Source organism: Gallus gallus, chromosome 4 (assembly GCF_016699485.2).
Source record: "Gallus gallus isolate bGalGal1 chromosome 4, bGalGal1.mat.broiler.GRCg7b, whole genome shotgun sequence".
In the NCBI taxonomy this organism is placed as follows: Eukaryota; Metazoa; Chordata; class Aves; order Galliformes; family Phasianidae; genus Gallus; species Gallus gallus.
The window spans coordinates 19,253,247-19,279,515 of record NC_052535.1 but is presented as its reverse complement, the minus strand read 5'-3'; the positions used below and the strand labels follow the sequence as shown (position 1 = coordinate 19,279,515).

The following is a 26,269-nucleotide window of genomic DNA, read 5'->3' as shown; positions in this document are numbered from 1 at the left end:
TTGGATTCCTATCCAATTAATAATCCAAAATCCAAGAAGTCATTTATTATTTCTTTTATCCTCCTACAATCTTGTATCCTCAAAGGACATTGCTTTACCCTGACTGGGCTGGATCTTGTCTTTAACTTAGCTTCTACTTGCTGCATTTTTGGCTCTGCCAGGCATTCCTGATGCCTGCAATCCTGTGTATACCTGATTTAGGATTTACATAACTTCTGAGGGTACAACATTGCTTTTCCCAGTTTGTGTTAAAGCCAGATTTAATTTTCAGTCAATTAGTCTTGCTTGACACTTAGCTCCAATTTTCTTTACTGAATTTAATCTCTACATTCAACTGTTCTAATATGTCATGCCCAAGTAATGGTTTTGGAGAACCTGGCATGTACAAGAATTTATGTATTCCTACTTGTTCTCCTGGCGTATATTTAATTGGTCCCCAAAAAGTAAGCTTCTCTTGCCAGTAGCTTCTACAACTATTACAAAAATCATCTACGGGTAATAATTCTTGATGCAGCACAGCGTAAGAGGCACCCATATCAGAAAATAAACCTCTTTACCCTGCTTCCCCAGCTGCTTTCGGTCCAGTGGGGGTGGAACTCTCCCTGGGCCTTTCCAGGGAGCTCCCCCTTACCTCTTCCCTGAGGGAATCTCTGGGTCCTCAGGCCCTGTTCTAGTGCAGCAAGGGTAACAGCTGCTACTGTTCTTCCCAATTTCCTTACTTTCTTGCTATCTCTGTTTCTCAATCAATTTTTCCAGATCCCTCACCTCTCTTCTCGGTAAGGACATCCCTGTAACACCTTGCTCAACTTTGCCTTCCTCAGCCTGTGTCTTTCCCAAACCCTTTTCACTTTCCAAACTTTCATTGTTACAGAAATTACTAGCATTATATTTCAGTTTCAACCCCTCCCGTCCCCAGGCTTCCAGTGCTAATACTGGTATATCGGGTTTCCTTAGATCTCTGCAGATGAGGGCTATTCTCACTTCCAATGTCCCGTCCCACCCCCGTTCAGAAGTAATACGCCCTTTACAGTTAAAGGGGGAGTCCCTGGCCCCCAGCTCTTTCTCTCACTCCGAGTTGTTCTTACAAGCCGCGGAGGGGGGGGGGGGGGGAAGGTAGTGCGGGGGATATGTTCACGTGCCGGCACAAACTCTAATATCCCAAATTCACTGTTATCCTTAACCCTCGTGCCCTTCCCCCCCCCAACAATTCCACTATTTGTACCCTTAATTACATTTTCATACACCATTAACAATTGCACTTCCATATACCATCAAAACAGTTTCCCCCACTCCCTTCAAAATCCAGAAATCAAACAATACATTTCTTCAACTTCCACAAAGACCCAGCACCTGGTCTCATGATTAGGGTACTCAATTATAAAACTGGTCCCATTACTCCATTTATGTTCAACAATCACAAAGACAGTAACGATAATCAGTATCCTCTAAATCCTTCCTCTCTCTGCCTCCCTCCAGGGCCCAAATTTCCCTCTGTATTTCTTTCCCCCACTTGCACAGCTGCCCACCTAATCATGCCTCTTTCTTCTCCAGTAAACAACATACCCATGATAAACATACAAATTAGGCCCTAGAAATTGATCTAATCGTCCTGCTACTCTTACAAGATCCTCCATTAAGGAATTCATTTACTTCTTGAGAGTCCTAAACTTTCTGCTAGTAAAAACGGCAAGTATTAGCACATTGTATTTCCCTTTGACCTAAGTGGACTTCCCTAAGAGGAAAGGAAAACTCTCCTGCTCCCGTTTACATTGTTCCAATTCCCTCAGTAATCGAAAGTGCACACTCTCTCTAGGACCCTGCACGGGATCGGCAGCTCGGCCACTCCCCTTCTCTGGAGAGGTCGCTGTTGCTTACATTGCTTTAGAAGTTGAAGAGAGGGAAGTTATTTAAGGGATTTCCCCCACCCCTTTTCTCCTTTCCTAATTACTAAAACCATCGGTTCCTGGGTCGGCCCCATACCACAATCCCGCTGCCATTCAGGGTGATTACGGAGGGTGAAGAGCATATCAGCCTAGGTGGCTTCCTCCCATTTGCCCTCCCTCCGCAAAAACTACATTAACTGCAGAAGGGTACTGTAATTCAAAGTGACATTTACAGACCATTTTTCACCGCTTTCCAACTTGTATAACAACCACCACTGATTACAATACTTCAAGATTTCTTGCTCAGGGTGCCCCCCAGGCTTCGCAGCAATATCTCACCAATGAGCCAAGATGCATCCAAGTGGGGTTCGCCTGGGAGATTCCATTCCCTGTGCCCCCCCATATTAAATGTTATTGATTCTTTATTGTTCCCAAAACTCCACCATACCTTATAGCCAGTATATCAGATCTGATATGTGTTCCTCTTTAAACCCCAGCTCACAATCCCAACAGAAATGCCAGACTCCTATGTTCCACTGTAATTCCTGGACAGCGTTACAGGTTAAGCTTCTAACAACAAATACAGTATTGCAATAATTTTCAGGGTGTAACAAGCATCCAATTGCTCTCAGATCACACATTAACACCACTCACACCTTGGATCCAATATTTAACATTCACACTATATAGCAGCAGCTTATAAAGTCTCTGTTGCTGGGCAATGGAATCTGCCTACTTGCCCAGGGTACGGGAACACCAAATTCACTGGACTGACTTGTGGAATCAAACTCTATAACCACAAAGTAGTTATAAAATCAGGTATGTTTTAATCAACACTGCGCACAGTTGGATGCAAGGGGGATAGCTCCTCCTAACTTGCATACTGGCCCACGTGCCAAATTGACTTGCGGAATCAAACTCTATAACCACAAAGCAGTTATAAAATCAGGTATGTTTTAATCAACGCTGCACAGAGCCAGATGCAAGGGGGATAGCTCCTCCTAACTTGCATACCGGTCCACAGAAATGTTACATATTTGTAAGTCAAGTTCATACATATTCAACAGGTTACGTTGAACCGCACTACATATTCATTAATCAAGTCCCTCCCCTCCGGCGCATGCGTTGTATTCTCCTCTGAGTGGTTGCATCCCCATCTGATGGTCCCTTGGGATGAAGTAAACACTCTTCCTCATTGTCTTGCTGACAAGGAGTCTAGCACCTATGTTTTTCTTACCACAAAAGAATGCTCCTGTGGAACGTAAAGCACTAAACAGAACCCAGACCCCCTGCTGACAAGGAGTCTGGGGCCTATTCTTCTCCTATCTCCCTCTTCCAGTTCTCCTTATCTTGCCGACAAGGAGTCTGGCACCTATGTTTTTCTCACCACAAAAGAATGCTCCTGTGGAATGTAAGCAGAATCTAAATCGTCCAGGTAGAATCGCAAAATCAAACCCTATTTCATTAAGCGGAATCAATTCGAAACAAATCCCCCCTTTTACAGGACAAGAGCTATAAACAATGCCCCCAGCAACAATAGCACTTATATTATAAATGGAATTCCACAAACAATATTTTTATATCAGAAGCATTTAACAATTACAAAGATAACAACAATGACAAACACAGTTCCTATCACAAAAAGAAAGAGGGCATTTTCCCACCCCGCTTGACCAGTCACTTTAAACACTTCAGTGACAGTGTCCAGCCATCTCCCTCACAGGAGAACAAAACCACAGATCCGACACACTTTTGTAGCTATGATCTTTCCAAAGTATTACACAGCTTACATTCCCGAGTGCACTATGGCCTCACTCTCGGGATACCTTGCACTCTTTACCTGTGGGGTTCTCAGGATTCTTGAGATACTCCCCCATTGGGACCTCCCTCTGGAGTGGTGTACTCCCACATCGATTGCGATCACACAACCTATTGAGATCAGGAGCTCAAGTGGGTCTAGGGTTTGAAAATATAGGGGTAAATAAGCTAGCTTTGAAAACTAGGGAAGGAGAACGACATCTCAATATTTCATGGTCAGCTGTGCAAACACAAAGAAAGGAACAATACAAAATGAATGGCTTTGACCAGTTTGAATGCACTGTAAGAAGGTCAGACCAGGGAAGACGTCGAGCCTTCACGAGGAAGACTTCTGACTTCATCCCCACGACCACCAGAGGGAGACCCCTACTACCGACAACGCGTGCGCCAGGGGAGTGGCAGTATGTAAACGAATTCCCGGAAGGATAATGAATATGTAGATGGATTCCAAGAATTCTGCTGAATATGTATGAACTTGGCTTACAAATATGTAGCGTTTTTGCTTGCCGGTGTGCAAGTTTGGTGGAGTGATCTCCCTTGCACCCAGCCGGCCAAATAAACATACCTGCTTTATAACCTAACTGGGTTATAGAGTTTGATTCTGCATGTCACTATGCCTGTGGATTCACCCTTACAGGGAGCACCCTCGCTCCTTCAACCCCGTGTAGGATGTCTCCTCATGTCTTACAGGTCCCTGTACCTGTAACATACCTGGTCCACACCAGAGCTTTTTCCCTGCCCCGCAGTGGATGTGCTGGGGAGTCCTGGGGAGTCTTCTCCGAAAAAAATTGTTTTCGGGGCATGCCAGAAGCGTCCCCTGGTGCGACCAGCCCTGCAGTCCAGCAAAAAGTTCTCCTGCCTGGCTTGCCAAAACTGACTTGTGGAACAAACTCTATAACCACGAAGTAGTTGTAGAGTAGGTATGTTTTATTCAGCCAGCCGGGTGCAGGGGAGGATAACTCCTTCCTAGCCTGCACACCGAAAGCAGGTAAACATCCCCATTTATACAGGGAATACATGCATATTTATGGCACAGGGAGTGGTTGTTACAATTAATTCTAGCACAATACTCCATGCTTATTCTACACCCCAAACTCCACCCCTAACTAATGGCCCCATATCGTTCCTATTGTTCGTGCTCAACTACTCTTAACAACATAACAGATTAGCCTTTTATTCAATATAGCACATGACAAATTGAATTACTGTTATCTTTGGAATAAAAATTCCTTTTTGGTCAGATGTGGTATTGAAGTGGAGAGTCAGCGGAAATTACAACTGTCAGTTTGTGATGCTTGTGCAGACAGCATTTTCTTTCCCTGAAGAGTGAAGACATTAATTTACACTTATCTCATGGGTACCCTTCAATATGTCTGCTTTCTCAAAATAAGGAGAAGGATGCAGCTTAGATCTTGACTATACTGATAACATGCAGCTTTGTGTTTAAATTTTTGAAAGATTTTTTTAAAATGAAATTGTATACTTGTTAAAGCAAGGAAAACTGTCCCTCCTCAGTAAGCGGCACAGGTTATGATGTATGGTAGTTGGCAGAAAATATCTCTTTCAAGTTGGATTCTGCTCCCATTGAGTCCACAGTGAGGCTGTGCTGGAATTTCTGTACTGTAAAGGTATAGGTGAAAGCAATTTATTCTATACCTTATTGTTTTGAAGTTTAAATACCAAGAAAGTGATACACAAAAGATCTGAGTTCAGTGGAGGAAGCACCTTCCCTTAAAATTTTAATCTATGAAATTGCCAAAATGAGGGGAACTCAGGATGGCAGATTAACAAGCCAGGGACGCACCACAGCTGTGCGCTTACCTTTCATTCTAAAGATAAACTACCTGGTGTAGGACTTTACATAGATTTCAGATCAGTCACAGTTTAAGTTCTAGATGAATCTTCTGATGCAAACAAGCTGGCACACTTTGTACAGACAGAAAAAATCATGTCAGATAAACTGAGACAAATCCACCCTTGGAGAAGTTTAAGGTAGAGCTTCAGTTCACTTACTGCTGATGAATTATAATGTAGATTTTGGCACTGACAACAACCAATTTTTAAAGAAGAATTATCTGTAATATTATAAATTATATTACCACTGGCATTTTAAAACCAGCACACGAAATATCTTGGATCTAGGTTCAGGTGCTGAGTTGGTATTAATTTACAGTGACCTCACTTAATTTTGTTTTAGCATTTCTGCTTGTTGTCCAGAGACTTGAGTTCAAAGCCTGATCCCCTCTAGAAAGGCACCTAATTGCCAGGCAATGATCTGAAAAGAGAATATGCTGCGGTAATCCTTCGCAGCCTGCTCCTACTGTTAAATCGGGAGTAGGCTGCTTCAGTGCTTTATAATGCAGTACCACTCCTCTTAAACATAAAACAAATAAACAACTCAATTACAACCTTAATGTCGTAGTTGGAGAAGCCCCAAGGCTGACGATATTTTCACTACAGGCTGCAGTAGCACCTGGCTGTCCCCGGGAAAAAGGGAGAATAAGCACAGCACTAAGCCACTTTTTCACAACAACTCTTACTAACATCTGTGACTGCAGGGATCTGGGTGTGCCTGGGGCACACTGTCAGTCCAGACTCCTACTAAACCATGATGTCTCAATATCACTGGTTTTCACAAACTTTCATTTACATAAGTAAGCTTTCTTTCAAAAGCAAGTGTCCAGGAAACATTGATGTAATACTTTTTCCATGTGGCTGCATTCATAAGAAGTTCTGAACCAAAAGTAATGTGTCCAAATCCTTTTTGTTTGAAAATATTGTTCATCCAAGAATCAGTAATGTCAACATGTGACCAGTAGTACAAAGAAATGAGCACATGGAGAACCACATCAAACAGTTCAAAAGCCCTTGTGAGGCTGAAGTTGCTTCACAAGATATGTGCTGAATACAGGACAGTTTATTTAGAAAGAGAAATAAAAAGGGTTACATTTTCTAAAAAACATGCCACACTTAAATATTTCTTGGCTTAGTCTTCCTCCAAACCTTGCCTGGAGACATCCATTCTTAAAGTATACAAAGGGCTAGTATATGCCTAACTTACCCTGCTTTTCTGCCTTCAAGTACAAGGAGAAAAAGAGAGGTATGTTGAGATCCCTGCACTGAGGAACTTGAAATTCTAGGGGAGAAGAAACAGCATCCTGTTTCTCCAGCTGCAAACACTGGAATGTAGTGGGAAAGACTGAGGACAGGAGGAGACTAGGGAGCAGAAGGCTTTGGGGGAGCTTCTAAAGGCTATGAGGTGAGCAGAATAAGCATTTTAACTGGCATGGAGTTAAGAGATGCAGGAGGAGAAGATCTTAGGAAAAAATGTAGCTCTTTGGTGGGAAGAGAGGAGTTGTGGCAAAAAGCTGCAGAGGTTGTGAACTATGTGGTTCATGTAGGGGGGCATGGGTTGTAGAAAGCATTGATCTAGATGCTCTTTACTAGAGTGAACTGGAAACTGGGGCAAACAGTGAGGGGCTTTAGGCTAGGAGACACTAAAATCTACAGTGCAAGCCTGGCAGGGGGTGCAGGGCTTTAAAGCAGGTGTAAATAAAAGGAATCTCACCTGAGGATATCCTAAGTGAGGTATTTAGGTATTTACTTGAGCATGTATTTGAGAATATTTCCCCAATCCTCCTACCCACACAAGCAAGTCTTCCTATTCTTATTGCCAGAGCCACAGTAATTCTGGCTCATATATTCCAATCTGTGTATTGGAGTATAAAAGCATTACATTTTCTATAGCTACTGGGAACCAAGAAAATGTTTTGGTGTAGCTCTGGATCCCAAAATGTGTATGAGAATCAAGCATAGATTTCAAAGAGACTAAGAGAGGGCATCAGGAAGAAATGATGAGGAAAATGGAGGAAAGGAGGAAAATCTCTTTAGACACCAAGCCTCAAGAATGCAATGTCTAAAAACTGTTGTGTGCTGAAAGTTCAGACATTACAATGCTGGAGTTAACATTAACCATATCAATATGGTTATCAAATAGCTGTCAACTTGCTTTTACACGTTCAAAAACTAATTGAAAAGAAGGCCAAAGGTACTGCTTGGGTATTAAGCATCCCATTTAGAAGCAGAAATTAAACCGCACACACAAAAATATATCGTAATTCTCACAGTCTGTTTTCAGCCCTGAAGTAACTAGGCCTGCTGCTGCCATTATGGAATCACAGAACTAGCAGGAGTTTTGCCAGAGTAAGACCTGCAGAATTCCATGCCATGATATGGCTACAACAAACATTAGCATCCAAATTAGAGTAGATTAGGACATTATACTATACCTTAGGGAGCATCAGATAAATTGTCCGCTGAAGACACTGTACAAGGAGAGGGAGGTCAGGAAGAAAGTGAGTCCCAGTAGAAACTGATGAGGGAAACCACAGTGCTAGCCTTGAAGCTTGATGGGTACTATGCTTCTCAGTTTCACAAGCTCTGAACAACCAGCAATAAGAGGGAAAGGCTAACAACAGCCATGACAATTTTTTTAGACAGCAGCAACCAGGACAGAACACAGCATTCTGCCTGCTCAATTAAGGTCCTTTTATTGTACAAGCTCAAATTGCTGCTTTCTTAAACCTCTGACTGTGGGAATTAAATGCTTCTGCATTAGAATTAGATAATATATATATTTGTTTATTTCATGATCTCCGCTGCCATAGTTGCTCTTGGGAGTCTTTCTACTTTACTTGGGGGGTGAGGGGGGAGGGGTCTCTGATAGTTTGCATCACTTATACTCTGAACCTTCCCCAGGAATGCACGCTGCATTCATACACACTGCAAGAATGTCCTGCACGAGATTTAGAGAACAAGTCATGACATGCCCAGGGAAGAAAGGCTTGGCATTCTCTTCCCCCTCCCCCCCTCCTGCCGTGCTCTGTTTAACGAAGACTCTGAAGAAAATCACCATATCAATACGACTGAGACATCTTGGAGACAACACACCAATTAAAAAATGTAAACATTTGATAAAATTGTGAACCCGGAATACCCAGTCAATGGGGAAACAAGGAAGGGGGATAGGCAGAGGGGGAAGCAAAGTACAAAAGCTGTCATTGAGTCCTTAGGGGTGCTCCTGCTTGTGGGATGCAAGCGAATAAAATCTGCTTTTATCAGAGATACCGTCCTGACAAAATTATTTGGATATTTCCAACGTGACCCAACTACACAGGCAAAAGGAAGGAAACTGAATTATTTAAAAGCTCCTTTGTGGATGAAGGAATAGTGGCATCCATATTATTTCCTGCCTACTGGAGCACATCCTAGGACACAGTCAGTTTTGTAGGTCTGAGAGATGTGAGCTAAAGAGAGGAATCTGGGTGGGCCATTTGGTGACTGTGATTCATTTCATACCACTTCTGTATGTACCCTAAAATAATTTGGTTAGCTAGACTGTGCCTTTCCTTCACTATCAAAACAATGCACAATGCAGACAGCTCCGTCCTGTAAAACAGTGATTCCAGTAAGGAGAAAGCATAGGGCTTGCCTGTGGAGGTCAAGGGATCATCCTCCTGGCCTGAGAACACAGGAGAGCCATTACAAGTATCTGTATATTGCTGATACCTGTTTCCTTCATCATTCCCTGCCAGCTGAAAGGCCAGGTACACAGAACAGGAGGGAGAGAAGTCAAAGAGACCAGTAGACCCTGTTAAACACATTTAACGCGGCATAGGCCTGAAGGCTGCTTAGCCACTGTAATTCCCTCTGCCACATGCAAGGATGGTAGGCAGCAATCCCTTCTCCTTCTGCCTTGATCTGTGTTTCCAGTGATACTGAAGCCAGTCCACCCTACAGGACTGGCCTTGTAGCAACTTCCTTGTTGAAAAACTTCTGCTCTTCCTTTGGGGTGAATTTTGAGGCAGGTTATAGGTTCAAAATTGTTCTCTTTCCTAAATGCAGTACTTTATTTGAATAATGCCACAGAAAAACAAACAAACAAACAAAAAAACACCTTTAACAGCACGAGACCCTCTGCTTTTGATGTTCAAGATAGATCTGACTACAACAATCTTTCGATTTTTCTTATTTTAAATACAAAAGGCTGCATGCCTGCCATAGTTTTCATTTTATATGACCATGTAACTTTAGCGGCAACAACATTCCTTACCTAGAAATGGATCTAATATCTAGGAAAACAGACTGAAAAAGAAATACAATTAAAGATGTTACAAGCTTTCACAGCTGTGGGTGCAGGTTGAGAATATTCATGGAATCACAGAATCATTTGGGTTGGAAGGGACCTTTTTAAAAGCAAGTTCCAGCCCCCCTGCTATAGTCAGGGACACCTCCCACTAGCCCACAGCCCCATCCAGCCTGGCCTTGAATGCTTCCAGGAAGGAGGTATCCACAAACTCCCTAGGCAACCTGTTCCAGTGTCTCACCATCCTCACAGGAAATTTCTTCCTAATATCTAGTCTAAACCGACTCTCTTTCAATTTAAAGCCATTTCCCCTCATCACATTGCTACATGCCCTTGTAAAAAGTCCTTCCCCAGCTTTCCTGTAGGCCTGCTTCAGGTATTGGAAGGCCACTATAAGGTCTCTCCAGAACCTTCTCTTCTCCTGGCCGAAGAGCCTTTGCTCTCTCAGTCTGTCCTCATAGGGAAGGTGCTCTAGCCCTCTGATCATCTTCATGGCCCTTCTCTGGACCCACTCCAACATCTCTATGTCTCCTTTTGTTGGGGTCCCCAGAACTGGAAGCAGTACTCCAGGTGGGGTCTCATGAGAGCAGAGTAGCGGGGCAGAATCACTCCCTTCACCCTGCTGGTCACACTTCTCTTGATGCAGCCTAGGATACGTTTGGCCTTCCGGGCTGCAAGTGCACACTGCCAGCTCATGATGAGTCTTTCATCAATCCACAACCCCAAACCCTTCTTCTCAGGGCTGCTAATATCCTTGATGTTAGCAAGGAGAATATTAGTCAGAGGGTTCAGATTTAAGAGAGAGGACAATATATCCATGGAAGCTGAGGAGGGACTGTTTGCAAACCCCTGCCGCTATCCCAGTGGATAGAGATACCTGAGTAGTGATGGTGAGAGATTTTACATGGAAATCTACCCATACCTGGCAGAAAGCTGCCACTTCTTCTTTCAGGCACTTAGATATTTTTTCTTTTACCTGACAGTTCACTTTTCTGGTGAGACTCAAACAGCTGATGATTCTCTCTTACGGTAACATTAACTGTTAAATGTCAAGCATATAGGATGCATCAGTAGAGTACTCGTTAATAAGATGAATCCATCAGAGGAAAAGCACCCTTAAAGCCTCCTGTTTTCACTAAGAATTTGAATGCTCAGTGTCATAAATTCCAACTCAAAACTCATATTAATCTAGGGAGCTGCTCTTTCACAAGAAATCCATCAGTTTCAGGAGCTCAGCTGACATTGTCAAGGGCAAAGAAAGTGAAATACTACATTGAACTTTTCGGACTTTGTAACCTGGTAACCATAAGTATATTTGTCAGTTATAAGTAAGAGGTCAGCGTTTTCGTCACCCCCAAATTAATAGCTGCATCAATTGCTGTATTACTGAATGACAACATGACTGTAGCTATATTGTAAATGTGACTGTGTCTACTAGTGCATTCGGTCAGTCTGCAGACACAGTGCAAAATCCCAAAACATGAGCAGCAGGGCAGAGACAAATGCACAGCTCTCAGGGAATCTTCCTTTTGGGCCCATCCACAGAGGGCAATGTAGGCAAGCTAGAAAGAACCTGGCATCATGCCTCCCCTGGGTTTTTGTTTGTTTTGGTTTTTGGTCATAACCCAAGGCTAACTGGAATCTGATTGAAATTTGGATTAGTTCTGTTACTTTAAAAATAGGCATTGTGAACACACATACAGTGACAGCTTCTTTTTTTTTCCCTAGGTATCTTGAACTCAAAGCCTGATCTGAACAGATCTTAGCACCTCTAGTTCAGGAGGAAGCTGAAGAAATAGACCACAGTAGCAATTCAACATTGCTAGGATGATCCTCAAGAAAGGAGGCAATATTGAATTGCTGTTGTTGTGCCGTACGGGGTAATTCCAGCCATGCCAGAAAAGGGAAGCAGCACCAACAATACTGTTACATCTTGGTCTGTTCGATGCTTTCCACTCAGTTTCAAGCTCAGAGCAGATTAGATAAGCAGCCAAAGCACGAGGTATTTCTCTTGGCTAATTGGAACCTCAGGAGGTACACGGAGACATCCCTAGAAATTACCATTAGCACTGTCCAGTAGGATTTTGTAAAATAAATGAAAGGAAGAAAAATAAATAATGTAGTCCAGCAGCCTCAGACTGCTGAGTGATGATGCTTACTATGCTCTATTGTCATAGCAGTCACTTAATCTGTCATATTTCTATTTTCTTCATTTATAAAAGGAGATTTGAAGATGAGCTCTGCAGCTAACACATGAAATTTAGACAGACTGACCAAAGCTTTACGGGCAGAGAATGTCTGAGGTTCTGCATGGTGCCCAGCTCCGACAGAGACATGATGATTTTCTTTGCAGGTGGAAAGGATGAGAAAGTCTGAAAAGCCCATCAGTATTTGATATGCAGGATTAAGTTGAAGCATACTACCCAAACAGATTACTGTATGTAAAATTTTGAACATCAAAAATGGCACTAAAGACAAAAGTCAAGCTCATTCCATCTCTGCAGTCTTTTGTTCTATAGAGCTGTGAACTTCTCCTAATAGCAGCCAGTAAAGTGGACTGAAATCCCTGAACAGGACTTGGCTTTTTCTACAGCTAGGCATATATCTTAGAATACAACAGCACCTATCAGCATTATGGACAACGTTCATTTTACTGTATCTCATATCTAGCCATTTCATGCAATGTCATTGATGACCTTGCAAAAACTGCTACTCTTCGAGACACAGCTGGATGATTAAGTACTGGAAACACCACTAAAAAGGAGAACAAGATGCTAAAGAATTAAACTCTTATATATATATATATATATATATATATATATATATATATATATAACTCAATTTTAAATTGGTTGGAGAACAAGATGCTAAAGAACTAAACTCTTGTGTATATACATATATATAACTCAATTTTAAATCGGTTATGTCCTTATTGACTTTCTCCCTCTTGCCTCCTAGGAAGGTCTCCTTTGAGACTGAAATAGTGTAGCCCATGTAGTCATGACACTGCATACAAAGAAGTAACTCTTACTTCAGACAGGAGAAAATACTTTAATAGCTGCCTCTCTGTATGACAGTACCTATCTGCCTTGCTAAAACATCCGTCCTATGAGAAAATCCTATGAGAAAAGCATCGGAGAGTAAGAAGTTCTACTTACTGCAGTTCCATAGAGTCCTGGCAGGAGCAGCATTCAGACAGTTAGTCCCCTTACGGCCAGCAGGCCGCTCTGTTGAAGGGCGGCCTTGCACAAACATAAGCAGCTTGTCAGCACAAGCCAAAGAGGCGGGCCTGCCCTGCTGGCCACAATGCGAGCCAATGATTAGCTTCTTCACGCTCTGGGCGTTCAAGATACCGTGTTTCATTCTTAAGCAGAGGAACAAAAGGGGCTGCTAGGAAGGACTAGGGCTTGACAACTTATTGCCAGGCAGTAAAATGCTTAAGGCAGAAGGAAAAAGAATTTCAGGAAAAACACATATTTGCTGTGTATTTATACTACTGCCTTTAGATAATCCACAAGCATCCCCCATGCTTTGTTTATTTTAGATCAGTCAAACAAACAAATCTTGTGACGTAAGTCAAGCCCACCTCCTTGATAGAGAAGTTTAACTTGAGAAGTCTCTGATTTTTCTTCTTTACACCCTTTTCATATTCTCATCCTTCCTAACACACTTAGTTTGCTGATGCTGTCATTTCTCAGCTGTCTGGCACAAGTGTCTTACCCTGACCCCCTCTCTGGACCTGACCTCCCAGCCTTTACTGATGCCTGCTGATGCCTCTTTTCCTCTCCACCTTACCTGCTTGGTCTTTCAGTCCTGTTCTCCCCCGGAGAGCACAGTCACAACCTGAGCACATTAGTGTAAGATCTTGTGAAATGATTAAGCTGATTTAGCAACTTACTGTCTCTTTTCTCTTCATGCTGACATTTCAAGGAAGGTAATGTAGCACAGAAGCAAATTTTTCTATGTCAGTTTAGTGAACTTAACAGAGAGACAGAAGAGCTATTGCATGAAGTGAGCACTCTGAAACATAAGCCTCCTTCGGATCTTCCCTCAGCGATTTATGAACCCACCTGTCTCTCTAAGCTCCTATCTCCTTTTGTTGCCTGAACTGAATTGTTCCTATTTAATTGAATAATGTGTACAGCTGCTGATCTCATTTCATCCCTCCCCTGTCCTACTTTCTTATGCCTCTAATTTGTCTGTGAGTCCTGTCTGCCACTAAAATCAGTCTCATCCACTCGCTCGGAATAGCTTCCTGGATTAATATCATTCTTTGTACTTCAGCCATGGTCTCTCTGAGCAATTTTCCTGCTGTGGAAATAATTAAAATCCTTCTTCAATACCATGTCATTTCCTTGGCTTTCACTGTTTTCTCTCTGACCTTTCTGATTAATTCCTCTCTCACACTCCCAAAGCATGCTACTTCCTATTATTTTTTTCCTCAGCTTTTACTATTTATCCGTGCAGGCTCCCATTCGCAAAGGTGAGATTCTATTTTTCAGCTTTCTGCGTCTATCTATCTGGTCCTTACTATGTGTTCTAGGCATATTGTAATAAATGCCTTAATAGCTCCTAATTTTAATTTCCTTTTCAGGGAGTAAATTAAGTCAGGCCGTTACATTCATTGCCGTCTTTATAGTCATTTCCCTCCCCTCCTAATTTGGTCTAGGATTTGAGCCCTTGCAAAAGCAGATGCTGAAGTTCGCACCTTGTTTGGATGGGCAGGAATATAGCAGTTCTCAGGCTCCTGCTGACAGGCTGTGCATGAATTCTGGCACATAGGGCTGTGTCACAATGTGCTTGAGTTACAGTTGCAAGTTTTTCTTCACAGTGAGGCCTGTTCCTCAGTGATATCTGAGATTCTAGTGCGATTGCATGGCTCCATCAGCTGTCATACAAGCATATAAACTACAGTGCCTATACTTTTATCCAGATCCGCTGCTTAGTTAACCCTAAGCCATCCACACTGACAGTATTATTTTATTAGAGCTCTTTTCTGCTGACATTTTTAGTAATTGATCTCTGCCCAGATCCACTCTGTGATCACAGTGTTTGATTACTTTAATCACTTTGATTACTGGGATGTGATCTTGTTCCCAATGCACCTGAACTGTTGTCCCTAGAAAATTCAGCATCTAAGGTCATCTTTTCTTTCATATCCCAGCCACACTGCCTACAACACCATGAAAGCAAAAGCTTTCTTGTCCAGAGCTTCAAGGCCTTTTCAGAGTTTCTCCTTTCTTACTGACCCACTCCTACTGCTCCCGTCATCACAATGCCTGCCTTTTCAGCCTTCTTTCTTCCTACAAAGCTCCCTTTTTTCACCTTGCCTTCTATGCACAGAACACCCTGCTTGGTCAAATCAATATATCTTTCTTTTCTACGGTCCACAGCTCACAAAACATAGAAATAATGTATCCGAATGAACGTCAGGAGCAATAAATATTTTACATGTCACTTCAGAAAGACGTTTCATCAGTACATGTAAATTACATGTGCTAGAAATTTTCAGTCAATTGTACGCCATATCTTACTATCTTCCACCATTTGATTTTTAAGGGAGAGTATGGGTACCAAAATACATTGATGGAAATAGATCAAGTGCTCAAACAGAGTACACCAGATTGTGAAAAGACTGATATAAAAAGGCTGTTTGTAGATGTACAAAAGAAAGAAAGCTAGCTATTGCATCTCTGATTCTTATGGCAATTTATTTAAGATGCTAATTCAGTGTAGCCACAAATAAACAAAGGAGACAAAAATAATTAGCTGATTGAGTGGACTTTGTTGAAAAAGCACACTTTAAACAAAGTCACTCGGGGTATAACTCCTGTTACTCCACTCATATAATTATGCTGATGATGAAACTGTCTCTTTGTCCTTCTATGACACAGGAAAATTCTTACCAGCACTGCCAAGGGTGCAAGCCCAAGTGCCAGCTATGATTGAGGCTTCTTGAGGCAACCAAGCCCATTTAATAACTTGCTTTTACCAAAGGGGTAATCCTGCCTCTCTCCCCATCACAATTCCCAGCTGCACAGGCCTGTCCCCTTCCTCACACACTTCTCCAGGAGTGGTGTGACAGCTCACAGAGACAATTCTATTTGCTGGATATATTTTTCAAGCAGGTTAGTGTTTGAAATAGGTTAGACTCATCTCTGCCACATCAAACAGTGAGAGATCCAGCAAATGAAAGAAATCATCCTGTAGCTGGAAGCAGGAGAGGTAAAGAGCTGGAGATGGAATCACCATTTTCTTTCTCTATTAGCAGAAACCTGGCTATCATCCCCAGAAACCATCCTACATTTTGGGGTGGGATCTAAAACTACGAGCCCCAAAATCATGGCACTCTTGAACACAAGATCCCAAAGCTCTCGAGAACACCTCCTTGTTCTCCAGCAAGCACTAAAATCTTTTAAACAAAATGTTTTCAAATAGAGGTTCTATTTTAATTAAATGCAAGTTTCTGAAAGCATACAAAACAAATTTGATTTCCTAGGAAAAAAAAATTGAAGAAAAATTCTGAAGGGTAAAAAAGGAAAACATATGAATCATCAGAACTGAACTTTGCCCACTCCCTATGTTACAGGCTGCATGGAGTAACATTTTGTTTTTGTCACCTTCTCTCCTGCTATCTTTGCATCTGGCTTCTACCATGTATACTTTGCTCAGTAAAACTATTTTATTTCTCTTTCTCTAGTCTCACCCTCTACCATTTCTTCTCCAAACACCATCCTAGCTGGACATCATTTTGCCTGCCCCTCTCACCCTCTGGAAGGTCCAACCAGAAACTTCAGCTCCCCTGAGGCTCAGCCTGGCCAGTTTGTATGCCTCCTCTGGAAGCAGACTTCTCAAGTTTACCCAGCAGTAGCCATAGACACTACAGAGTGGAGTGGAGCAAGAAGACTTTTTGTCATGTTTTACTGGCCTAGTTTCAATTATAAAGTGGGTCAACAAGCTATTCCCAGAAAGCACACAAGCTCAAGCAACAAAAGACTTTAGATAGTTACAAAAGTGAAACTCTGTACATGAATTGTTCCATTTTTTCTTAAAAAAAAAAAAAAAAAAAAAAAAGAGAGAGAGAGAGAGAGAGAGAAATTGTAGAAATGGCTAGGGGAAAAGATCGTGTGCAAACACAGCACGCTAACACACAAGGCCGCGGTCAATGGGAACTTGAGTTTAGTCCCAGCTCAGACCACGTGCATTTTGACCTTTGAGCTCTAGGACCATTTTCTACTTAGAGAGCTAGGGACAAATTGTGGAGCTGTTTAACCCTTTTGTGGCGCCTCATGAAGTCAAGAAAATGCCAGAAAAGGTGCTTGGGATCTGTCCTGCCCCTGGAGGTCACATCTTACTACAGGAATTATCCCTGTGCTCCAAATGGTTTGGTGAAACAACTGCTGTCAGCACCTCTCTCTTCATGGCTCTCTACCCAGAAAGATCAGACATGCAACTACTCTCCTTCCTACACCACTGAAGTCTTGCTGGGATGTCCTCTTTTCTGCCAGCTCTCCATTCACAGTCTGTATATCTTTAAGGCTTGTCATGCATCCTCCATGCTCATCAGTAATACCACACCAAGGATCAGATCAAATTAGAGATAACCATCTGGGACTTAATAGTGGAAACAATGGTGTGTTGCACACAGACTTGCTTATCTCCATTACAGCAGCAAAAATGCAGCATACTACTATAAAACTATAATGTTAAAAAAATACAACAGCAGTGGAAGCTGTGTGGAGAAAAAAAGGTAATATAGTTGAGGTAAAACAGCTGCCAGATAATTTCTATCCAATTTAACTATTGTGGGAGATGGAGAGGTCAGCTCAGCCTCATCAAATGTCGACTCGCTGATAATGAGACTCTGGAAAGGAGACGGAGGGTCTGAATAAAGAGGGGTGTTTTGTACCTAGGCATAAGATAAGCTCTCTGCTGTTTATGAAGACTTGTTATGGAACTTGTTTGCTTTCTAGCCAATGGATTGTTAGTGGAAATGTACTGAATACCTATGTTAGAATATAAAAAGATTTGCTTAGAAGAATAAGCATGAATACACAGCATCATGATCATGACCATCACAGCAATAAAGAAATCTTCCTGGCCTGAGAACCCTGTGTCGTGTTGCTAACTCACAACAGACTATCACTGGTATTCTAGGTAGATGTGGACCAGTGATGTAACTTTTATACCCCTATGTAAAGTGGCAATATTATGTCTTACCTATTTCATGAAACTACTTTGTGAACACATTTACAGTGCTTTGAAACTCTCATTGAAGATGTTTTGGACATATGAACTGTTATTGTTTCCAATACTGATTCAGGAAAGTCATCTTTGCAGAGCCAATAAACATAAGCAACTACTTTAACAAGACTTTATTTCCAAAAGGATTTGGCTGGAAAATTGAACGCTTTCAATGTGAACTTTGATTGGAGTGCCAATTAAATACTGTTGGGCAACATCAAGGTGCAGAGAAAGAAAATGGGAGTGTAAGCCAGGGTTGTTTTTCTCCATCCAGTTCAATTGGTGCAGTTTTTCTTCAAGTTTTGGTTCTACTTTTCTGACACCTCTAAGGTCACTCATTCCAAACATAACACAAATATACCGGTAAAAGGAGAGGCACTTCCAAAAATACATGCACTGGGGATAATGATTTACTTTGGGGTCATAGAGCACAGTAAATCTGCAGGCTTACACTCCCTCTTATGCAGGTTCTCTCCCTATTTTCAGTGAGTTCAAGAGGTGGTTCACAGAGCCTGGAGAAGGCATTTTGAACACAAAATACTCTTTGCGTTGGCCATCCATTTGCCATTCAGATGTGTTCTATCCTACTTGCAGGGTATGGTCCTCAGTTTCCCATCTCACCTGGTAGTCTGCTAATCAGAGTTTTATAGACTCAAGGCATGTCTAGACTGCACTGTGTCCTGAGTAGCAAGAAATACCTAAACTATCTCTAAAATAGCTGTCTGCTATTGTTGACACTATACATGCAAAATAAATTAACCTGTGCTGGAGACCATGCTGCCCTAAATGAACCTCTCCTATACCCTGGGTGGCTATGAGCTCCTTTGAGTCATGATGTACAGCCATTTCTCTGTTAAATTCTCTGAATCAATCTAGACACAACATGATACATCTAGTGACATTTTTCAAATGCTGCTGAAGCAGCCCTTAGCTATGATTAGCTTTAGAGTTCACAAATATACTCCATAAGTACAAATGCTTTGCCTTTGGATCAGACCTACATTTGGAGTGTCAGGTACTTCCAAAAGGAGCCACTGACACCAGGAGCACATACATCCACCATAATTTAAAATGACACAAGAAAATTTATCTCCAAGGAATGTTTTTCCAGATAACAAGATAAACATTTCAAGCAGTATCTTTGGAACAGAAAAAGTGATATGGGAAAGTATGCTATCTCCCTTACTGGGTATGGCCTTTGTAATGTGAACTTTTTCCTCATGCTTTTCTGGGTAGAGATGTCCCTGCTTATTAAGGAAAACTCAGGGAAAATATTCAGAAGCATTCTTTGTGAAGACCTTGATGATAAAAAACACAGAGATACGAAAAATTAGAAGACTCCTTTGAAGACTGCAGTGTCTCCCTATTCATTGTGAACTCAGCCATAAATATCCCCCTCATTTGCTTGGCACAGGACCAAACCTTTGCAAACAAGAGCAAAGGATGCTCAGAGAAAAGAAGGTATTTGCCCATCACAGGAAAAATGCTCAATTAGCAATAAAATGACCTTGTTTCAAAGAAAGCACTTTAATATGTGCCTTCCTCTCAAGCATATGAGAACTCCTGCTGATTTCACTCTCACATCAGTGAGGTCAGTCAGGGATTTAACCAGGAACTAAAAGGAATTAACTCCCCTCACATACACATGCTCCCACATACATGCACATGCTCTGAATAATGGCTAGAGTGGTCTGCACTTCACAGTGCAGATGTGACATGTCCCCCTCATCACTTCTCACTCTCAGTGTAAATCAGCAGTTTACCTCTTCTTGAATGACACTACCCATCTGTTTTATGCAAGCTGTCTAGGTGCTGAATTAGGGTGAGGGGGTTACTAGGAAAATGTGACACCCAGTTTACATCTGCATTGCTTTTCTACCTAGCAAGCCTAGAGAATGTGTTAGTTACTTAGCATGTGGAAACACTTAAATAATTAAATATTTGAAATGGAACTGCAGAGGCACAACAAAAGTCAGAATCATCCATATGAATGAACAAATGCTTTTAGAGATAGCTTTAAAAGGTGGTGGTTTACACTTACAGAAGACTGCAAGCAAACACAACAGCATCCTCACATAAATGGACCGTAAGAGGGAATTTTTGATAATTCCAGGTGTTTGCAAGTCAGATTCCCTGTGATCACCCTGTTCCTTATAAAAATGGAGCCATACTAGTTTGCAAGCAAACCTCTGTTATAGGGGTTTGAATAGCAGGAACAGGGAAAAGCTTAATATCAGGGAGCATTATACACTTCAGCCAGGCAGGAGAATTCAATTAAAACATAAAAATCCCTGATCCAAGTAGCATGTGGCTAAAGCTGTCGTGCAGTCATGACCAAACTGCCCCCATGTCTGGATTTAATTATATTGTATAATAATATAGTAGCCTAATAAAAAAGAAGTGGAAATCAAATTACTCCAAGAGAGTTCTGTCAATCACATATGTAAGAACCACAGTGAAAAAGGATAACAGACAATATTAGCAGACTGAGTATACGAAGGTTCTTATTAAAGACAAGAATAACAAAAAAGTCTAGAGACAAATGGATAACTGCAGAACAAAAGCACCAGTGCTATCAATATTTTCCATATGTTTGAAAAAATTCAACTGAAACTACTGAACTAATACATACTGAAAGACCATAGTTCCATTTCATACAGTTTCAGTGATTTCACAAGAAGAGGAATCCATGGAATGATATAATGCTCCAGAAGTACATATTTTGTTAAGAGTTCTGCAAGCATTTAAAACATTGTCTATAAGAAAATAGTTGTATAAGAATCTATCTATATCTAGATAGAGCAACTGTAAGTTAGGGGGAAAAATCCAATTAGAAACATACTTGTAATTATTATGGAAGTACAAAGAACATGACTGAGAATTAAACATGATGATATTTAACATTTCATTCAGTATGATTATAAAATTAACTTAGTAGCTTTTTATTTGCAAATAAATATATTTACACAGATTTCTTGCTAACATTATTTGGGGGAAGGAACTTAGAGTATTTTGAAATATTGGCTGACCAGTAAAGTAGTTTGGGATATTGTGTGTTCTATCTTTAGCAACTAAAAGAAAAACATTTATGCAAAAACAATACTAATGCTATCTAAGTAAAGGCTTTCAGAAGATACGCAGAATGAGAAAAAAATAAAGTCTCTGTAGTACAGATCCAGCATCATTATGAAAATTTTATAATAATATGAAATCACCTTCACCTCAATCTGCTTGTAGTTCTGTTTTTTTACCTGCCATTCTAAAAACATAATAATAAAGTACTTCTTTCAGCATTTGGTCACCTTATTGCTCCACAAGTAATGAACGTTCTGCTGCATCCCTTGAGCAAGGACTCCCTGACTTCTCTTAAAACTGTTACAGCTGATTACAGACCAGTGCCCTGCCAGGGCTTTTGTGTTGTCTCTGTCTATGACATGGATTAGATTATAGCTTGCACACTGCAGTCTGTATGCATGCAAGGAACAAAATCTATAGTCAGGCAATACTGCCTAGTACTGAGTGTCTGTATGAACAGCAGGGCTTGAGAATTTCTCTGTATTCACTTATGCTTTTCTGCATATTTGTCAAGGTCAGCTATGTGGCATATTTAAAGGAGGATTCTTGCTTTGAACTGATTATTGTTTCCTCTTAGTGACTTACTGATTCAAGCAGGAAGAGATCTCCCAGAAAGAGGCACTGATAATTGCTAAAATTAAGCAATTGCTTGAATTAATGCAATTATTTTAAACCTATATTTCTTTGTAATTTTAAGGATAGGTTAAAGACAGCAAAAAAAGGATGAGTCTACCAGATAGGAGGAGGAGACTGATAACATGTAAACATATAAAATATAAATCCCATTCAGGTAGGAAATTTGATCCAAAAAGAAAAACAAATACTGATGTTCTGTAAAGTCCTCTAGAGATGTTAGAACTGCATTGAAATTTATACGTAAGGTTGTACCAGAAATGGCCTTCAATGTAAGCCTTGCAGCAGAGAAAAAAACTAAACAATGCTCACTGAATCCACTTCAGCAGAAGAGGCCAAACTAAACCTGCAAGACACTGAAGGAAAGAACCACTTTGGTTTGAGTTAAGTATTCCTATGGGTAACTCTCTCAAAAAGCAGTGTCTTTACTTATTCCCATGTAAATCTTCCCCAACACAAAATACTATTTTTATTTTTAGGTTTGTTTATTTATTTATTTTGGCATATTTTTACTAACACTATTTCCTTAGTGTTCCGTTCCCTGTTCAGAATTATGTTTGGCAGCTCTGGACCTCTGGACAAGATGTGGAAAAAGATACTCTTCTGTCACTGTATTGTCACTGAGTTGGCTCCTACTTTGTCTGTAGCAAATAAAGTTGCTAACAATAAATTAGCCAAAACAATGAAGCCATTCATTGCACCTTTTGGCAAAACTAACCACATCCCAGCTGCACTCTTTGTCAAATATTCCCTCATGAAAGTTGGGCTATTTGAGCAACTGTTCTTATTCAGGAGATAAACGAACTGCTAGGGACTTCTTTGTACATACACCCTCCCACAGTTGAGTAAAGAGACAGCAGTTCACTGACCTGGGGAATTATAGTGTGACAGGCAGCCATACACCTACTTTTAATTTCCATAACCAATTAAATCAAGCAGCTGAAGAGCTCTTTAGAGCTCTCCTTAGTAAATACTTCTATTTGGATAGCTCACCAGAAGCACAAATGACAACACAGTGATGTGCTACCTCTTGCTCTGACCATCCTCAAACTTTCCTCAGCGACAAATAGAGAGGAAGTACACTTAAAGGAAAAGGTTTTCCAGAAGATAGGATCAGGTTAGTGTGGGACCTCTGATGCTGAAAGATCTAAGTAACTTTTTCCCAGTTCCATTAATCAGGGCTGCTTATTACCCATGCTAATTTCTTCTGAGGCTTGCTGGCTAAGGATCAAAGAGCATCAGACAACTTTCTCCTCTCTGCTTTCCACAGCACTTGAAATCAGATGAGGTCCTCTCTCCCTCTGACTGCTCTCGCATCTTCAGTGATAAAGCAAAGCAAAACTCTTCAGAAAACTTTTAAAGGACAGAACTGTTTTGTTAAAAACGTTGCCTTAAGCCTTTAATTGCCCCAAGTATGTGAACTCATAATTCTTGAGATACAAGAATAACAAGCTCTTTGCAGTGTGGTCCCCTCTTGACTGTACTGAGACTAAACAATAACATTTATAGAAATTGGAATTAGCTGCCATTATTATCTCCCCACGTGTAGAACCAAGGTCAGAATCAAAACAAGCCATCATAAGTCTCCTAGTAATTACCATGAGCATAATGTCCGTCCTCATCAATAACTATTTATTTCTAGTAGGTCTCTGATGTCCATGCTACAGTGTTCACTATAAGCACAATATAAAGTTCTCATTGTAGTAAACTTCATTCTTTTAGCTCTGAGCATGCACCAAAAAACAAAATAGATGAAACACATCCTTTGTTTTCCATTTTTAATTGCACAGCTTTCATTGTGTAAAGAAAAGCATTGTTTTGCCATTCTGTGGGTAGAATATGACAATGGTTGGAAGCCCCTTTAGGGTAAAACTTTGCCATGAGAATATACAAGATGAGTTACATTCACTTGTAGATGTGGCTGCATCTTGTCTCAAGGTTAATATTTTTACTGTCCCAGCAACCCCAAGCATACTAGAATAATTAGAGTTTTAGTTGATTTAATTCTTTAATAGTTTTTCAGACTCGTTGTTTCGCTTTCACATAGCAATTGCATAATGCCTCAGCATTAACTAATGACAGATTTAAAATCTCTTTGAGAGTTAGACATGCTGTAACAAAGCAGTAACAGCCTATGGATTCAGACGTGTCAGCCCGGCAGCACTCAGAATATCAAGGGAGCCACATCAACCTCCTTTTTCAAAAAGAAAAATCCTAGCCTTGCTAACCCGGAGGAATTATTTATTTGTCTGCTGAGGCTGAACTGAAGACATACTTCAGTGAACTTGTTTCCATCCAAACCAAAAAGGAAGCTAGTTCCTACCAATGCATTCAGCAGAGGAAGCTCGTTTGGTTACCCACTCTGTAAGTGAAAATCAAGGATCAGTCCAGTAAAGGGCATCTGGTGCTTGGGGTCTGCTACAGGCCACCTGATCAGGAGGAGGCTGTTGATGAGGCTTCTTGCTTCAGCTGCAGGAGGTGTTGTGCTCGCAGGCTCTTGTCCTGATAGGGTTTTCAACCACCCAGATATCTGCTGGGATAGTGGCATGGCAGGTGGCAGGCAATCCAGCCAAGCTGCTCTCCATCATATTTGAAAAATCATGGCTGTCTGGTGAAGTCCCCAATGACTGCAAAAAGGGAAACGTTACTCCCATTTTTAAGAAAGGGAGAAAGGAAGACCTGAGGAACTACAGGCCAGTGAGCCTCACCTCTGGGCCTGGGAAGATCATGGAGCAGATCCTCCTAGGAGCTATGTTAAGGCACATACGAGACAAAGAGGTGATTCGAGACAGCCAGCATGGCTTCACCAAGGGCAGATCTTGCCTGACCAATCTGGTGGCCTTCTATGATGGAGTGATGGCTTCAGTGGACGGGGGAAAGGCAATGGATGTCATCTACCTGGACTTCTGCAAGGCCTTCAACATGGTCCCTCACCACATCCTTCTCTCTAAATTGGAGATGCAAGGATTTGAAGGATGGACTGTTTGATGGATTAGGAATTGGTAGGCTGGACGCAGCCAAAGGGTTGTGATTGATGGTTCTGTGTCAGACTAGAGACCAGTCACAAGCAATGTCCCTCAGGGGTTGGTCTTGTGACTGCTGCTGTTCAACATCTTCATCAACGACACAGATGATGGCATCAGATACACCCTCAGCAAGTTTGTGGACGACACCAAGCTGAGTGGTGCAGTCAATACATTGGAAGGAAGGGAACACATCCAGAAAGACCTGGACAGTCTGGAGAAGTGGGCCCATATGAACCTAATGAGGTTCAGTAAGGCCAAGTGCAGGGTGCTGCACTTGGGTCGGGGCAATCCCAGGTATTGATACAAAATGGGAGAAGATCTTGAGAGCAGGCCTGTGGAGAAGGACTTGGGGGCCCTGGTAGACAAGAAGTTGGAGATGAGCAAGCAGTGTGTGGTTGCAGCCTGGAAGGCCAACTATGTTCTGGGCTGCATTAAAAAACGGGGTGGCAAGAAGGGAGAGGGAGGCGGTTGTCCTCCTCTACTCGGCTCTTGTGAGGCCCCATCTGGAGTACTGTGTCCAGGCCTGGGGCCCCCAGTACAGGAAGGACGTGGAGCTCTTGGAATGGATCCAGAGGATGGCCACTAGGATGATCAAAGGGCTGGAGCACCTCTCCTATGAGGAAAGGTTGAGGGAACTGGGCTTGTTTAGTTTGGAGAAGAGAAGGCTCTGGGGAGACCTCATTGTGGCCTTCCAATACTTGAAGGGAACATATAAACAGGAAGGGGAATGGCTGTTTACAAGGGTGGATAGTGATAGGACAAGGGGGAATGGTCTTAAATTGAGACAGGGGAGGTTTAGGTTAGATATTAGGAGCAAGTTTTTCACACAGAGGATGGTGACACAGCTAAACAGGTTGCCCAAGGAGGTTGTGGATACCACGTCACTGGAGGCATTCAAGGCCAGGCTGGATGTGTCTCTGGGCAGCCTGGTCTAGTGGTTGGCAACCCTGCCCGTGGCAGGGGGGGTTGAACCTAGATGATCATTGTGGTCCTTTTCAACCCAGGCCATTCTATGATTCTATGATTGGTTCTTTAAGAAGCCTCCTGGGTGAATTCACAGTGAATCAGGATGAAAACAAACAAACAAACAGACAAATCAGAAGAAAACCAAACCGAAAACAAACAAACAAACAAACAAAAATAAAAAAACAGAAACACAGAACAGAAAGAATGCTTATCTTTTTCGAATGACTCCCCTAGTTGAGTCAAAACAGCTAAAAAGTACAGAAGCCTTTACATTAAGTTTAATCTTCCTTCTAAAAGACAAACAAGCTGCAGTTATTTGGTTGCTTCTGATCTACCATCTTCAAAATCATTTCTTTTAGGGATGCTTTGAAATATATGAATTGTAGGATAGGACTTCATAACCTTCTTAACAGTAATCCATACAGCTCCTGGGGATAAATCGTTTTGCCTTTGACCTTCCAGCTTATCTATTTGGGAAT

At 41.6% G+C, this 26,269-nt stretch overlaps 1 protein-coding gene across 12 annotated transcripts in view; it reads right to left on the bottom strand.

Moving 5' to 3' along the window:
• The window catches only part of TRIM2 (tripartite motif containing 2), a 120,966-nt gene that overhangs the window by 60,882 nt on the left and 33,815 nt on the right, over positions 1-26,269 (bottom strand). For 4 of the 12 annotated variants that reach the window (XM_015285268.4, XM_040698643.2, XM_046939798.1 and 1 more), the window contains exon 1: positions 13,005-13,085. The exons of the other annotated variants lie outside the window; for them this stretch is intronic. The gene's annotated coding sequence lies outside the window, so the exon portion shown is untranslated. Of the gene's footprint in view, positions 1-13,004; positions 13,086-26,269 lie in introns of those variants that run through there. 12 annotated transcript variants of the gene reach the window in all.